The sequence below is a fragment of the Bactrocera oleae genome, chromosome 6, assembly GCF_042242935.1.
Source record: "Bactrocera oleae isolate idBacOlea1 chromosome 6, idBacOlea1, whole genome shotgun sequence".
NCBI classification, from domain to species: Eukaryota; Metazoa; Arthropoda; class Insecta; order Diptera; family Tephritidae; genus Bactrocera; species Bactrocera oleae.
Window position 1 is genome coordinate 7670166 of NC_091540.1, and position 16140 is coordinate 7686305.

The 16140-nt window shown below is 32.6% G+C and overlaps 1 protein-coding gene and 1 long non-coding RNA gene across 6 annotated transcripts in view; one reads left to right on the top strand and one right to left on the bottom strand.

The window, feature by feature from the left end:
• LOC118680581 (uncharacterized) overlaps window positions 1-16140 on the top strand; it is a 98618-nt gene that overhangs the window by 23665 nt on the left and 58813 nt on the right. The window contains exon 2 of the long non-coding RNA XR_011397071.1: window positions 5169-5315. This is a non-coding gene — a long non-coding RNA (uncharacterized lncRNA). The remainder of the gene's footprint in view (window positions 1-5168; window positions 5316-16140) is intronic.
• Window positions 1-16140, bottom strand: part of CrebA (Cyclic-AMP response element binding protein A) — a 79381-nt gene that overhangs the window by 17797 nt on the left and 45444 nt on the right. The gene's annotated exons all lie outside the window — the stretch shown is intronic.

A 16140-nucleotide genomic window follows, 5' to 3' on the forward strand; every position in this document is an offset into this window, starting at 1 on the left:
AATCACAGATGGATGGATTATTATTTTTTCGCTATACACCTGATAAATGGTAAATGCGTGACTCACGCAACTTAGGCTGTGAGTTCCGGCAGAAGAATGGACCGCCATAATATGAACACTTCATCAAAGAAATTTGTTGAATTTTTTATTTTTTATTTATTTTTGATACATTGAAGGCACACTCATTTTCGATTCGAAATAATTTTGGGCATATGTATGCGTTCAAACGAACTTTCATTATACGGTATATCTCACATACTGGTAGCAATAATTATGAATAATTTGGCGATTAGCTAATTCGACAGTCTAAATTATTTCTTGTTTTTTAGTATTTGAAAATCTATTTTTGGCGTCTTCGTTTTCATCTTATTATACATAAATATGTATCAAGTGAATGGCTAAACAGTTTGACCAACAAAAGTTGAAAGGTAAACTGGCTTCCAGGTAGCCGGCTTACCGGCCATGATATGCCACCAAAGTGTGACTGGCTACTGCCGTCTTATAGTCTTTTCACGTTTAATGTTTTTATACCCTGAACAGGGTATATTAAGTTTTCCACGAAGTTTGTAACACCCAGGAGGAAACGTCGGAAACCCTATAAAGTATATAAAAATATTATATATAAATAATCAGCATGACGAGCTGAGTCGATTAAGCCATGTCCGTCTGTCTTTGAGGTATCGATCTGAAACTTGGCACCTGTCCTTTTCTCACCAAGAAGCTGTTAATTTGTTGGAACGGCCAATATCGGACCACTATAGCATATAGTTAACATACAAACTGAACGATCGGCATCACATGCTTGTATGGAAAAACTTTTAATGTTAAGAGATGTCTTCATCAAATTCGACATGGATTGTTGTCCAAGGCAACGGTGAAATCTCCGAATAATAATAATTAATAATGTGAAGGGTATTATAGCTTTGGTGCAGCCGAAGTTAGCGTTCTTTCTTGTTTATTATTGATATTGTTTGTGTTGTGTTTGCTTTTTCTACAGCACACTGTTGCAGGTGCTGCACTTTCGGTGCTCGTTGAGCCACCTGAGCCGTTTGCTTAATACAACGCTCTTACGAAATGATCTTCAATATTCTATGTACAAGGTAAAGATCACCAACAAAAAATTGTGTATACATTTGTACAGCTTAGCATCTTTATGTTTGTTTGTATATGTGCTCTTTCTCGCTGCCTGCTTCCTCTTTGTTCGCATGAGGGATCGTGATTTCAAGTTTGTTGTTAAACACAACTGACCGTTCATTTATTTGTACATTTATCTCGCCGTCCGTCCAATCATCGAAGCATTCCTACATTTCCCGGGCGCAACGCAACTGCGAATGCTGCTCGGTACTGGTGGTGGTCGACGCGACGATTTATGGTAAAAGCCGCTGCTCATATTTATCTCACAACCATAAAGAGCATATGAGCTTAATGTTGTTTTTGCTTGCTTGCTCGTGCCGCCGCATTACGGCGTGTGTAACAGGTGAATAACCTTTTTGCCATTTTCGTGTTTATTATTTATTTGTATGTACGTTAATGATGAGCGCATCCCAAATACAATAACAACAAAAACATACTAGCCGCTATACTTGGCATATGAAAACGCAATCGGTTCGGGTCTGATCAGGTTCCTCTAATCGATCGGCTTACTAGAAAATTTGTTATGCTCATCTGTAGGTATTGTGCATATTTGTGTATTTCCAGTGTTTTGGTTGACATTAATGACAACTCATTACAGTGCGATTTATGCAGTTTTATTTGTTAGGTTATTTGTTAAATTTCTTTCAGCGCCCAATTGGGTTGGGAAGGACAAAAATTGTCTATATTATCTTTTTATATTGAAAACTTAAGAGGTTAGGTTAGTTTAGAGTCGAAACATCGGTGTTTAGGAAACAGGGGAGAGAGTATATTAAGGTTGCCACGAAGTTTGTAACACGCATAAGCAAACATCGTTTTTTCCTCAAGAAATAACTACTTTGTCAGAATCGTCGATATCGGACCACTATAGGATATAGTTGCCATACAAACTTAACGATCAAAGTGAAGTTCTTCTATGGAAAACTTTTCCATTTGAACAAATATCTCTCAAAGTGAAATTTAGCATAGCGTATTATCTGCGATAGAGCTATAATTTCCGAACAAATTGTTTAGATCGGATAACCATAGCATATAGCTGCCATACAAACTGACCAATCAAAATAAAGTTCTTGTATGGAAAACTTTTGCATTTGAAGAGATATTTGCGTGAAATTTAGCATAGCGTATTATCTAAGATAGAGCTATAATCTCCAAATAAATTATTTAGATCGGTTACCCATAGCATATAGCTGCCATACAAACTGGCCAATCAAAATCAAGCATGGCAAACTTTTAAGTGCTTCTGCCGTCTCGCAATTAATATTATCATTACTTGTATTGTACTATTGATTAGCAGTTGTATTTACAGTAATTTTATTGTATTAAAAAGTGGTATAAAAACCACAGACAACTTCCTCATATTTGTTTTGTAATTTTTATTTTTATTAACGCTTTACTGCACAATTTTATAACTGCTCCAGCAATATGTATTACGAGCGCTCACCCTAACACCTCACCTAACCTCATCTTTGCCTGCTCACAGCCTGCAAAGCACCCAACATTTCACAATATGTTACAACAATACAATCTCATTCCTCAACTTAACCACAGCTTACCTCAACCATTTCTCATAGCCACTTTTGTCGCTCCTTTTTTAGATGACTTTCTTGGCTTTTCCCACCGTTAAGCCGTTTCTTGTCTTTTCTACTTCTTTTGACACAAATAATTTTTGACGCTTTCTGCTTGAATGCTTAGTTGCTTGGCAGGTTGCTGGAATGTGCTTAACTTATTTACATAAAATTGTATGCATATTTGCTAAAGTGTGCGTGTTTGTGTCTTAATTTTGTTTGTGTCAGTGTGTGTGTGTCTGTGTTTAGTACCGTTGGTACATGTACTAGACATACAAATAACTAACTTACTGGTATTCAAATTGACGTAATTATTAGGGTTTAAATATTTATACATGTGTAGAATGTTACGTTAGTCGCTTTAACCATACTATTTGTGGAGTAAAACGTCGAAAAAAGGTGAGTAAATAGAATTTTTCTGGATTGGTAACGTTTTTTTAAGCGAAGTAGTACTAGTAGAGTTTACTTTTCGGCTAAAAGCTATTGATAACAACTATTTTTGACTGTCAATTTTCTAAACTGTGCAATTTCAACATAAAGATCTGTGATACACATTAACTGAATGCTAAATGTTTGCATCATTACTGACTAGTATTTGCAACAGCACTAATGGTAAGTACATATTATATTATATAATTGCTCTGATGTGTTTGCAAATTGTTTATAAACTCTTCTCAGTACTGAATAGTATTTACAACAGCCCTGATAAATATTTATATTAATGCAAAACGATTACATAATGGAGCTGTTTTAGGTAACAAAATTTTTGTCCTTTATATTTCCTTTTCTCAGCACTGACTAGTATTTGTATCAACACTGCTGGATATGTATTATCGCTGCCTATAACCCACAGCCTAACTTAAGCAAACCATTTATTACGCTAAATTAGTCTCTTCGACATGTGACCTTAAGGTTTTCTCCCATAATATTGTACGACAATATACATATAAGTATCGACACCTAGGCCAACTAACACTAAACTAATGTTACCATTATGCAAATTACTTGCTGAAAGACAACAAAAGTTTTATTTGCATTTAACCATAAAATGGAACACATGCATCTTTTGTAGAAAGTGTTTAAAATTAATTAATTTTTTTTTTTATATTAAATCATAAAATAGATAGAGGCTGGCATATGCAAAATTTTCATGACGGCAGCTAGTAATTATTATAATACATATGTAAATGAATATTTATTTTGAAACTTGTTTTCTTGCATTAATCGTACGCTCTGTGACGTCAATGCATAGAGTGTGGCTTTTCGAAAAGGCCTAAAATAATTTACATAAACTGGTGATGCATAGAAACACGTTTTATGGTCGGGTATTTTCATTATATTGGGTTAGCAACAGCGTGAACTGCATTATTATTAAATACAAAAAGAAATATGTCGCGACATTATAGCAACCTTATAATTCATATAATGTATAAGAAAGAGTTAAAACATGCCTTATTTGCAATCAGTGGGTTATAATTTTGAATAATAACCCAACAATTTGTTATCGTTAAATCTTTAAGCACCGATATTTTGAAGGAAAACACGTTTAAGTTTAGGATAATGCTATATGTGGTTATGGTTGTATATATGTATATAAAATAACGGTAGCGGAGCAGCAAAGTAGAAAAATAATACTTTACAGCTGGAATGTTTTGCCTAAAAATGAATTAGTCAGAAAAACATTAGATTTGCACTTGTTTTAGTAGAGAAAATGTTGGTGCATAGAGAAGCTTGCTGATCAGTATTTTTTCAATAAAAGCTTGGAAAACCCGAACTAAATTCAAATAAAAATAGCAACTGTGAATGTGAATTAAAATAAATAGTATTGATTAGCTATGAACTAGTGTGAATGGTATGGTATACTTTTGTGCGAAATCTGTCAATCGACTTATTAGTGGCTTGTATGACAAAAAAGCAGTCGGTTATCGGTTGAAAAGCAAGCGGCCAACATTATGCTGATGATACATATGATACACCGATATACTATGATTCTTACAGGACAACTTATTATATTTTTTAGCATCTTTTAGGCGCTAAATTTCAAACTATAATATATTGAAATATACAAAAATTTCATTATATAATATTTTAAATATTTTTATAAAACTTAAACAAATTATAAGAGAATAACAAAATTATTTATCCATAAAGATTTGTTTAAAATTGGTTTAAAAAATGTTTTAAGTGCGTATTAATTAAAAATATTTTGCATCTACTAGGCACAAAATTCAAAACTTTGCGAAAATTTTAATTTGAAGCATGAATATTAAAAAAAATATATATATATATAACTATAAAAGTAAAAACCTATGCTCGTATTCAAAAGTAATTTCTTCATTAAAATTTGCTAAAATAAATATTTATATAAAATACGCGCATTACTGTGATAATACTTTTTGTGAATCATTGCCGCAATTTTAAGACGTTTCTCAGAAATTCATTTAACATTTTGTTGGTTTATTTTTTCAGCCCCCAAAATGTATCTAAAACCACATAATGCTTGCATAAGCGATTGTCTATTAGCGATAAATAACAATTATTCAGCGCCTACAAAGCATAACGCACAGCAACAACTAGCAATCGCTGAATAGAGAAGGTGAATTGCTGGATTTTTTGGTAAGTAACCCAAATATGTCACTCTCAAGTCGAAATCTTTTCAAAAGTAACACAACAATAAGCGTTAAAAAGCAAAAGTTGTAAGTAAAATAAAATGAAATCGGAAAACATAAGAAAATAAAATATGCTTAAATTATAAGCGTAGCAAAATACAATAAAAAATTGAAATCGCAAAAGTGAGTGGTTTTTTCTTATACAACTGTAGCTAAAAATCAAGAGTAATGTAGTTTAAAAAACGCTACGGGCCGCTTTTATTACTATTATTATCTACGCAAAAAAATATTTTCAAAGCAACGACAGCACTGATTGTAAACGCGTGATTTTTTGTGGTTGTTGTTTTTGGTATTAATTTTTAAATTTATTTTTCGTTTTTTTTTGTAAATTTTTTTGTGTTTTTTGTATATTTTTTTTTTTATTAAAATTTTTGTTTTTTGTATTTTGTTATTTTGTTTAAAAAATTTATTATACATATCTCCACAAAATGTTTGTCATGTGCCGCTTATTTGATTCAATAATAAGCAGCAGCAAAAAAGAAAATATCACAGCTTACAATTACAATAAAAATGAAACTTAAAGTCACAATTGTAATAAAAGCGCCACTTTTTTTGAAAAGCCAAAGCGCAGTAATGATTGACATTAAAATGAATTATAACGCGATAAAATCATTGATTTTACAATTTGTAGCAAGTGCGACTTTCTTTCAAATACGCTTATTGTTTCCTAACTAACTGAGGTTAACTGAAGATATACTGTGTGTGCGCTGAATTTAAACATGATATTTTAAGATAAAAATAAAAATTCAGCAGCGACATATTTGCTCTGTAAAAATATATATAAATTTATATATATCTATGTATATATAATATACACGTGAATTAGTCGCTAAGTTTTAGAGATATCGATATCGAAGCTTTAAAAGATATAGCTGCCATACAAACTGACCGATCAAAATCAATGTAAAGAACTTTTTATACCCATTTATGCTATAAGAAATGCACATGTGAAGGGTACTATAGCTTCGGTGTAGCCGGCTTTTTTTTTTTTGTTCATATAAATTACAGTTAATTAGCATGATGCCATGCGAGACACCCACTATTTGAACGCTGCAAAATAGCTATTTCCGTTGCATTTTGTAAGCAGGCATATCCTTTCATTCATACTAATAAGCTGCGTGTTTAGCTTGAGTCATGATGACATACATACATAAATGCGCACACCATATATCCACATACTTGCATAAAAAATACACGATTAAAGTGAAAGGTGCTCCCACAATTCACAGTTTGTAACTTTATTATATATTTTTTGCCTGTTGCCGCTTTGATTACCATTCAGAATGTTGTTGTTTTAATTTTGTTGTTGTTGTTGTTGTTTTTGCTTTTCTTGTTGTGTAGTGAGTATACGGTTTTACCAGTCAGCCAGCCAACCGAGTTATTTATACGCGCACAACGTGCTTGCAGCAGTTTCATACACACACGCACATATATGTTTATACATATATACAAGTAGTAATATATGAATGCTACAATAAGCGCTCCAATGTATCTATGTATGTGTGTTTATATAAAAGCTAAAACAAACAAATGAAATGAACTGACTTGAATGAGAAAGTTGCTAAGTTGTCGGCGCGACAGTGGCAGCAGCAGCAACAGCAGCCAGCAGTAAAAGCAGCGCAAAGTATATAGCGCTGCTGTGCGCTACAATCACTCGCCATGGCCCATCACTCGTCTGACGCTTGACTTTATGCCTGCTGATCATTACGTGCAACATTATCGTCAACGTGTTGGCCAATATTACCAACATTACCATTAACATCAGCGCCAACATCCATCAACTTCATAAGCAACACCATGCGCAGCGTTTGCCTTTATCACGAAGCCGCCAGCAACTAGTAGTTGTTGTTGTTGCTGTGCCGCTTTTATATTAAAAATAAGACCAAAATTGTACATACGTTAAATTCAAGAGGTGCTTCAAAATCAGCTTTTGCTCGCATTTATCGCCAACACTTACACACATACATATATATTTAGCTATTTCTTTACGCTTGTGTTGATTATTTATGTGTGTATTGGTTGATGCCCCGCAGACATAAACCATCACCCACCAGCAGACAGTCGCCGCTGCCACCGACTCGCTGTACATACATACATATAACCGCATTTTCCATTTAACATTATTTTTAAATACTTTTTAATTTGATCGAAAAGTGCGGCAGCAACACCTAATATATAATGTGAACTCAGCGTGATATAAAAACTCAGCCATGCATTGTTTTGGAGCACCCGGTGAGGAGCTTTAAGCTTTAAAAAAATATGTTAAGAGTTGAAAGCTCGGATAACGGTAAATATATTTAGAAATGTAGGTAATAGGTATGTAGGTAATTTAATTTTTTCTGAATCAAATAACGCCAAATAAGATATATTACATTCAAAAAACTTTCAATGCTGTAGATCTCCACAGCTTTATTAAAAGAAAACTACAAATCTTAAATAAACGATAATGTGTTTAAGAACTGCATTTTTTTAAATTTTGAGCATTAAATTTTGCCTAGAAATTAATACTTCGCTCGCCTGGCTCTCAGTGTTCAAATTCTCTACAAGTTTATGAAATAAAAACTACTAGGTTTTTGATTGTATTCCATGTCTTAGATGCTCTTACATAAAACTTTGTTAATACAAAAGTGACGCCTGATCGTTTTTAACGACTTGATTGCTATTCGAGAAAAAATATCAATAATTTTAGATTTTTTTCTTGCCGAATATGTCTCACAAACCTTTAAGTTTTATTGTTTAAATAGTAAAAATATATATTCGGTAAGAAAAAAATCTAAAATGGCTCACAAGGCCACTATTTGATAAAAGAAAATTTAGCAAATGAAATTGCTATCGAATATTTCCTACAGGGCAACACGTAAGCTTCTAATATATGTATACAAATTCATCAAAATGTAGATCACATAAGCAGACATAGTAGAGCAAAAGGCACGACAAAAAATAAAATAAAATAAAAGCAAGTGCATAAAACAAAATAAATGAAATAAAATCGTTCATAGCTGCTGGCGTGCATTATTATTAAAAGTGTTTAACGCTGTGGCAGCGCTTCCGATCAACTGCCGCAGTGTATTCAGCAAATACCGTTGGTTGCGTTGAAGCAACATCAAGCTACATTGATCACAGTCAAGTATGCCAAGCATACATATGAACTTTTTCTTGTATGTATGCGTGAACTCAAGTATGTGTGTGTGTACTTGTATTTGGTTGAAGTGCGCATGCGTAGCGCCTGCAACTCATTTTAACTGTTCATTAATTGTGCTGACTCTGCAAGAGTAGACACATTCAGACACACACACTACTACGCATTACAGCCAACACATGACACATACAAAAGTCAAAAAAGAAACCCAAACATCATCAATGCACACTCAGCATTGCAAGCACAACCATGGCGAATCGTAAAAACATTTTTACCAGAAATAAAACGAAATTATAGAAATTTGTGGTTGTCGAAAAATTAGAAAAAAATAAAAAAGAGCAAGCATCGAAAACGTGTTGGGCGTAAAGAAGTTGGCTAATGAGCCGCCAACGATCAAACTAAACCGAAAAACGTCAATTAAACAAAACCGTAGTCAATTGCCAAATCTCAAATCTATACGCTCGCATAGCTGTTGGGAGGTTCAAATGTTGATTTGACGATTTATGAATTGATGGATAATGCAGCTACAAATACAAGTTTGCGTATCAGCATGTACATAATTGTCTGTGTGTGTTCATCCATTGAAACCTCTAATTATATCAGGTTTCGTTGCGGTTTGATCCCTATTATGATTGGTTGCGGTTGAATGGGTGACTGATGACGAAAGTAGCGGGTAGGTGATTTCGTAAATGCTTTTACAATATGGTTTAGGAAAGGTAATTAGGTAGAAAATTATATTAAAATAAAATAAAAATCGAAATCGAAATTTTTTAAAATAAAACGTTAACTTTGGCTGCACTGAAGCTATAATACCTTTTATAGCTATAATTCACATAGCCAAAAAGGGTACCAGATGCTCAAAAAAAGGGGCCATACTTGTGGTACATGTCGTCTGACGCATGCGCATAAGTCCTACAATTCTTTCTTAGTGGAGAAATTCATTTTTAGCTTTAAATCATTTTGACTTTAACCTTAATTTTTGTTTTCCATAAATTACTGTAATTGATTGAGTCTTAAATTTGAAAAAAGTTACAAGAAAAAAAGAAATTTGCATTTTCATATGTCATTTGAACCATTCATAATAGTAAAAATTAACTAAAATATGCTAAACAAAATCTGATAGCACTGAAGATGGGGGCCAGACCGCATACTGTCTTGCAAGAATTCAACTCGCTAATATTGTTATTGCTTCTACATATAATTTTTTTTGACAAGAGTCAACATAACCTAACCATTTGATCTAATGTACCTAACCTTAGGTGACGGATTTTTAGTCATAAAATTTTTTCATATTATAATTCGCTGAAAATTGCGATATACCTATAATAGTTGAGAGAGCAACACAATCTTATTAAATTTTTGTTTTTTTAGTCTTTAATCCCGGGATGGCCTGGATGCTTAACTCGAAGTCCGGACGAATGGTCAGCTAAACCTAACCTCACAATTGTTAAAATTTTTCCGACTTCATCGATTAAGTATGAACTAACGAAATCTAACCTAACATTTCATATAAAAGCTGAAAAGATTTTTTTCTAAAAATTAAAGACCTTTTTTTATATAAAACAACGGCTGTCATGAATAAAAAAAAGTAAAATTATTATGAAAAAAATATTTCAGTTAGTTGAAATGATTTTTAATTAAATTTAGTTTGATATTTATTATCGCTCTAATTTCGATTTGAATTTTAATCTAACTTTATCTCTTAAAATAATAATAGCAACAATAAAAGCCGCACCTTTTTATCTGCTAGCAACTGAATGAATTCTAAGAAATGCGCAAACTCCAGTACTCGGCAATAATAAATAAAAAAAAAATTACAAGTTATCTGCAAGAAATCCGGCACGTGGACGCGCGCCGTTCGAGTCATGCTGTTGATACTGTATTAATTATAATTCTTTCTTGCTGCTTTTGTTTTTGTTCCATAGCTAAACTTGTTTACGTAAATATGCAAAAAAATATTACATAAGCATTACAAAAGAGCAAACAAAAAAAACACAACAAACAAATAACAAACGAGAACGGAACTAGACTTACGTAGCCGTAATTTGCCGGTATTCACGCACACACACACGCACTTTTCAAATGCACAACCAGCTGGGTCCAGTCGCCAACCATTTACATTATCATAATTTATTATCAAACCCATGCGAACCATATGACGACAGCTACTGCCGCTGTGTGTAAAAGCCGGTTGCGAAATACCGTCAGCACACACACAGACATATATATGCTGTACAATAGATGCACGCCGTGCTTTGCGTTATCACTCCCACAACGCCTTTGACGCACGAAAGCAGCGCAAAGCCAAACACCAACGCATTTAAGGCGTTAAACAGCCGAGAAGGCGCTCAAGTGGGCTAAAGGATGTGTGCGCCATTGAAAGCTGATAAGCTAAAGCGAGTGATGATGAGTTTGCTGCGGATTGCGGCGCTAGTCACCCTCAAACGCCTACGCCTACGCGCTGCACGAAGGAAAAGACAACTACATAGGTGCAGAAAATGAGTATGGCAGCGAAGATACTCTCAAAATTGTCAGTTGATTGCTGGCGCTATGACGCGCACGCTGTTGCTGTTGCAAGCGTTGTATGTGCGCACGTGTAAGTGTGTGGTATTTATATAAATAGCAAAACATATATAACTGTATGTGTGTGTGTGTATAGTTGAATTGTAACGCCGGTTGCTGCACGCTTATCTCGCCTTTCACGCGTCCACCCACAAGCGCTCACGGCGCACATGAGCATATGTACGCTTAAAACGCGTGGGCGACTTGAACGCTAAATAGAAGTGAATGCCTGAAAGTTGTTGCTTAAGCTTAACAACGCCGATTGGCACTCATCGACATGGTACATGTAATAAGCGACGCCAATAGAACGCGACATTGAAACATCATTGCGTCAGCTTATCGCCGCTGGCAGTGGCTGGGGCAGCACTCATATCCGCAATGTGGCGGTAGGCAATAGCAGCATATGAACTAATTTCATTTGGTATTTGCTTTGACACAATTAAACTGCCAGTATCAATGGATGTGTGTGTGTGTGTGTGTGTGTGTAAAATATGAAAGTTATTCGCTCACCATTATCATACTCGTACATTTGCCATTTATAATAATCACCATTATTTCTACTAGTTGGTGTTATACATACAATAGTATATTAAGATGTATGTATATGTGAGGCATATGCTTGTTTTCACATTGTAGCTATTCAACCTTATCTTTTCTTATGCTTCTTCCTGCGCCAGTATGTCAAGCAAACAAGTCCAATAATTTCTCTATATTTTTCTAAAGCTCTACAAGTCTTTGCTTTAGCTGCTTATTGTAGTACACAAATTTTTTCTTCCACTTCTTGTACTTAGTGGAGATAAAAGTCCAGCGACCATAACGGCGTTAGCGAAAATTTCATTATGGATTTATTTGTACTTATTAAAAACGCTAAATGGATTAAGATTTCCTCTACACACATGTACATAACTATGTATGTATCTACGATTTGTATATATCTATTAACATCTATAATCCTAAGAATCGAAAATGCTTCAAGAGCAAAGAAAACAACTTGAGTATCGTGTAAAAGTTCATTATGAATTACCAACTAACATGGGAGCGTTCGTATAGTGGTGTGAAAAATATATGCTACTCCATTTACAAGAACGAAAATAAATAATATAATACGTATAGTATCAAAAATAGTATCTCAGTGGATGAAAAGTAAAATATTTTAAATGTTTCTACTTTGAAATTACTTTTAATAACGGTTTAAATAAGTTTATAGTGCAGACAGTTAGAACACCAGATTTCTTAGATACCCGATCATCCTTAAGCATATGTAGGCTTTATTACTAATAATTGAAGTCATAAAACCAGAAAAGCCTAAACTTCGGTTGCATTGAAGCTATAATGGCCTTCACAAGTGCATTTCTAACAAAAAGTAGTTTTTTTTTTTTAAATTTGGTTTAGATTTTAATTTCATATAAATTATTATTGTATAATTCTATAGAAGTCATCTCTTTCACTTTTAAGTTATAATTATTTTTTGTATTATATATAGTATTCTTATATAACATTTACATATGTTACAGCCCTGTCAAAATTTTTAAATCACCAGTATGGCCTCCTAAACCAGACACACTAATATTTTGATTTCTTTATTCTTCAATTACACTGCAATTATTTTGTTTCTAAACTGGAGTTATCTTAAAAATTAAAAAACAAAATGCACGAATATCAGCTCAGTAGTCATACGGAAATAAAATACTGATATAGTAGTAGTATGGCTAGTAGACCGGCAACTACACACCAGTTGTCTTACATAATAGGGTTGCAATATTATATATATATATATATATTGGCTCACATACTAAAAATATGCGCCTTCTTAGCCGAAATAGTTCCTTCTAGTGCAGAATAAATGACTGATTTAGTTTTTTTTCACTCACACCCGTAGACAACTCTAATAATATGCTAACACTATAGTAATAACAGATTTTCTGTAATCCTCCAGGGCGTGTTCTAAGCATTAGCTATGAAATGTTATCTGCGATCGGTCACAACAAAATAAGCAAAAGCACGAAACGCAAGGTTTCATTCAACGCTGCGTACGTTCGCCACAACGCCGTCGCATTTGAGCTGAGCTTAAGCCGCATACTTTTAACTTTTGACAACGAGTAAAAGGTTGGGGTGACTGTCATGTGGTTCCGGTTTCGCCATTATACTCACGCTGCTGCGCCAAGCAGTTCCAACTTTTTTATGTAAGATTTTTGCTATGTACTTTTTGTTGTTGCTTTTATCGCCAGCAAGTTTTATTTTCACTTTTAAGCTTTTGTGCTATTTCGATTCAGCTATGGAAGTAATTACTTTATGCAGTGAATGGGAAATGGCTTTTGTGTAAAAAAAGTATAAATACATACTTTTTATATATGTAAATAAATAAATGCTATGAAAAATATGCTCTATCATACTGTTAGACACAATCAAAAGCAATGCATAGCTAATCTGTTTTGAAAAATATTCATTAAACAAAGCCGGCTTGCGAGAATCGTGTGTAAAATGAAAACGAAATTTGAAATTGTGACCTCAGAGTTGCTTAGCTTTTTGGCTTCTAATTTATTAACAGTTATTTATTTGGCCGCTTTCCGCTTTTCAATGGCCAACAATATTTGTTTTTATTTCTGAAGTTTTTGCTTCTCATTTCGAAATTATTTTGGTCAAGTATATTTATGGCAACGGCTAGACGACTGCTGTGAGAAAATGTGCTTCGCCAGTCATGTGGCTACATTTTTAGGTCATTGGTACAGTTATCATATATTTGAATTTTTATTTTATGAAAAAAGAAGTTTATTAACACTGCAATTGCTACTGCTGTTAATGTTTTAGTAAACATTAGTATAATAGTAAGTGTGAAAATTCATATTTTTCATGGCGTGTGAGTCTTTTAAGCCATTCGTAATTTTTGTAATTAATGTATATACATTAAATATTAAATATTCATAAAAGCTTGTTATTAATCGCTTTTATAATACAAACAAATTAGCTGTATTTTTATGCGATTTTTATTTTGAAATCTGAATATAGTTTTTTCTTCATAAACACAAAACAATATGTAGCAGTTATTTTTAAAACTGTATTATTTTTGATATTTTCGTAGTTTTGTTTGAAACTAGGTTGAATTTTATCAATCATAATCACAATATTTCTTGAACCTTTTGAAATATTAATTTTTGATCCTTTCACAACAATGCTCCTTAATTGTATTTTTTTGAGTCTACTATACGACTCTTTTCATGGTTTTTTCTGATAAAAATTTATAATTTTATTAAATATTTTAGTAAATTTAATATATTCATAAATTTTTTTAAATTTCCAATCCAAACTCAAATTCCGAAAGTTAAAATATTCCTAATTTAATTGTAAAAAATTACAATATACGAATATTCATCTATTTATCGATTACACAAACGATAACACTTACTTTAAAATTAAAAAAAATATATTTCGAGCTTCTTTAACTGTTAAATATTATTAATTTTGAATAAATATAAATATCTAAAAAAATCGATACACATGCATGTGTTCATTCTTTAATCGATTATATTGGAGCTAATTTTTTATTAAAATTTTATTTAAGTTTCTTTATTTCATTCTTCTTTAACCTTCAAATGTTCATTTTTAAAAAATATAATTACTTATAAGTTAAGTTATATGTACATATGTTCGTTTATTTATTTATAACATAAACGGTAATTCTCAACTCAACATATTTTTAAATTCGTTTCAACTTTCATCCTTCTTTAGGCTTTAAGTATCAAATTTTAAAATATAAATAGCTAAAAAATTACGATATGCATACATTCATTCATTAATCGATAACACAAACGATAATTCTTAACTTAAAATTTTTCAAAATTTTTATTTCATCCATTTTTCATTTTTAAAATATGAATAACTAAAAATTTAAAAAAATTCGATATTTTCATACATTTTTCGATTACACGCACGAAAATTCATATCTCCATTTAAAAAAAAAAATTTTTTATCACTTTTTGAGTTTTGAATATTATTTTTGTTTAAATTATAAATATCTAAAAATTTGCGATATGTTTTTACGATATTCGCTTATTTATCGATAATACAAACGGCAATTCTCAACTCAAATTTTTTACGTGCTTTTTTATTTTATAGTATTGATTTTCAATAAAATATAATTTTTATTTTCAAATTGTTTGCACTTCCCTAAAAATATTACGTGAATTTGCATCCTAATTGATCAATCCAAACACCACAATTAATTGATATGCGTATAATTAGCAACTTTCGCAAACAATAAAATTTTTTAAGCAATTTTCATTTGGGCGCATAAATAAACCCTTAAAGTATTGCGCTTACCGAATTTCATTAAAACCTTTTACATTCACCAAAATGCTACAAGGAAGTTGTTAATCGCAGCAAATTGTTAAAAAAAAAATAAAATAAAAAACACTGCAACTGCTATGGAATTTCGTCCATTACGTGCAACATGTTGTAGCAACATTAATTACTAAATGCATTGGCTTAAAAGTAGAAAGTCCAGAGGCACTAATACACATACACACGCGCACAAAATATTGCTAATTATCCGCAGCCACCAACATTCCAGGCGGGATGAGCGCCACCACAAATAAAGCAACTACAACAAAAACATACAGAAACAAACCAGTAAATATAAAACAATAAAACCGTGTAAAATAAATTAAATTGCGGCAATGAAAGCCGTTGAAAAGTGACTGCAACTACAACACAACTCAGGCCAAGGCAGCCATTGAAGTCTCGGAATATTTCGATTTGACTGAGGTGTGTGCTGAGGCGCTACCTATACAAGCATATATTCGCGTGATTGTATGTGGGGTGAGAGCTCAACTTGAGTTGCTTGACTGATTGTTGATTTGTAGTTGCAGTGTTTTCTTTTTTTTTTGGTAAACTCTGTATGGACGTTTCATTAATGCGTTCGCTTGATTAGCTACACGAATGCTGATTAACATAGAGTTTATTATTAAGCGGATTATGCAACTTTCCAATTGGCTTATATGTGTAAGTGTGTGTGTAAAAGTGATAAAAAAAGTTGAATGAATGGGGTGTTGGTGCGCTTTGCCGGTTAAAAATA